This window comes from Magnolia sinica, chromosome 4 (assembly GCF_029962835.1).
Source record: "Magnolia sinica isolate HGM2019 chromosome 4, MsV1, whole genome shotgun sequence".
Lineage (NCBI taxonomy): Eukaryota > Viridiplantae > Streptophyta > Magnoliopsida > Magnoliales > Magnoliaceae > Magnolia > Magnolia sinica.
In genome coordinates, this window is record NC_080576.1 from 20,150,947 (window position 1) to 20,153,514 (window position 2,568).

Genomic DNA, 2,568 nt, shown 5'->3' on the forward strand with positions numbered 1-2,568 from the left:
CTTTCACTAATTTTTTAAGAAAATAAATGGATTGAGGCATTTTTGCAATAGTCTTCCTTAAAAGTACTTTCTACTAGAGCATTATTTGGTAAAATGTTAATTCCCTAAGAATTTTTATAATAAATTTTCTTAAAATCTTACCATCACTAATCTAAATATAATAATTATTAGTCAAATGCATATGTGTTTTAAAAAATGTATAAAAATATTTGTAATCATTATACTTTTTTATGTATTTATATGAAAAAATCTTGAATTTAAATGGCAATATTTAATGATGATTTAACAAAAGTAATGTAAAATTTGATCGTTATGAGTTTATCGCAAATAAACCAACATAGGAGTTAAGATTGGTTAAATGTTATTATGCACATGTTGTAAGGAGACTCGTAGGATGATTTGTAAGCTTACACATTTCATTTACATTACTGAGATAATTGGTGAAACAAATGAACCTTAATTTGTTGAAAAATGATTTGAGGATTTTATTTTTTAATTTTAACCTTCTAATAAATGCCAACCAATCTGCTGGTTACATAATCAAGTAATCTTAACCTTTTCATGATAATTTAATACATCTAAATTGGGACCTATATATGATCAGGATAGCTTAGTTTACTCAGCATGTGCAATTTTTAAGTACCCAAGTATCATCCATCTCACTTTGTTGGAGTATCAAAGCTTTTCTCTTGGTACTTTCATCTTTCACGGTTGAGAAAGCCTATAAAACTGGCAGAATGTGATGATCCATAGACACCCACTCTCTTAAAGTATACATGGTGCACACTACATCTCAGGTGGTACCGTTGTAATAGGGAAATACAATACAATTAAGTTATGATCCTAAATACACCCAGATCCATAGCTCAATTGGCAGACTGAGTGGAGATACCTTGTTTCAACACTTGAGGTCTTGGTATCAATCCCTAACAGGGGTGACTAACATGGAGTGTGTGTAGTGACATGGGTGTGTACTAACAAGCTAACCCGAAAAAGAAAAAAAAAAAAAAGAAGTTATGATCCTAAATTGAGATCAATAGGATGATCTTAACCCCCTACTCATCATTTTCCATTATGCATGGTGGCCCATTAATGTACAAAAATAATCCATTTAGGGCATAAATGCTCTTAACCCTCTACTCATCATTTTCCATTATGCATGGTGGCCCATTAATGTACAAAAATAATCCATTTAGGGCATAAATGTTATTAAATCGCAACAGATTCCTAGATCTATACTAACATTAATTTAAGGTATTGAGGCATTTGGATTGTGCATATTGATCGACCATTTTCTTAGCTGTTGAGAGAGACCCTGGAGAGAATTGGTTGCACATTGGTCTTCTGCCTCATGTACACTTATGATTGTACGTTATCTAATGGAGAGAAGAATGAGTGTGAAAACATATATGGAGTTGGGGACCGAATGCACTTTATATCTGGAGTGGTTGTGGGAAACAGCTCACCCATTATAGGACTCTTCTAATAGCCTATGTCTCCTCCCTTTGTTGGGAAAGTAGTCATCTCCCAACACAACTCCATTGAGAGTTGCCTATTGTACTTTACACCCATAACAAACTATGTACACTCAGTACGGTGTAAGCTCCACCTTAATGGTCATGTACATGATCTAATCCAATCATTGCATTTCCAGTGTAGACACCTCACCCCATGCTGATAAGATGATTATGTTTAAACCGATGGATGATCAACAAAGCCTCAATCCTAAACCTTAACCCTAGAAGCCTAAACTCTAGGAACCCTAAACTCAACCCAGTTAACCCAATTAACCCAGTCAATCTAATCCTAAACTCCAGGAACTTAGAACCCTTGATCCTTAAATCAACTCACCTAGTCAACTCACCCAGTCAACCTACCTAGTCCAACAACTCAATCAACTCACCTATTTAAGCCTAAAACCAAGCTCAAATCAGAGCCCAAAAGCAAGCCCAATGGAGTATCATGCAAAACCTCACGTCCTTTAAAATAGAGCCTCCACACAAGTAAGGGAGGTTGTCAGCCAAAGCAAGGAGTCCAAGTAGGGACCGACGGCAGCCAACTTGTTGTCTGCCACGTGACACTCTCCCTCTTTGGGGTGGCATCCCTCAAGCATGTGGGATTTTTCTTTTCCAGACCATAAGTGTGTGGTTGATGTATATTTATTCTGATGCCCATCTCATTATCCAAAATTACCCTTTTACCACTTTATTTAACACATGAAATGATGTCATGTGGCAATCTTCAATTCTACATCCGGATCATTTAGAGAGGGTTAAGCATCCCTCTTCATCCCTTAGGGCCTTAGCCATCTAGTTATCCCTCTACCAAGGAGAGTGAGAGTGAGAAAGAGTGAAAATCCCGCTCTTATCTAGCATAGCCTAGCCAAAATCTGAGTCTCATAAGCCACCCAAGTTCGAATCTAAGCCACTCAATCTAGCCTTTGCGAAACTACCGTTCATCCAACCGTCAATTAATTTCATCAAATCAGCGCGCATTAGCATTGTGCAATACTCATTTTCTTCTCAACCCCCTTGTTCCTCAAATACATAAACATTGTATTGCATTCCA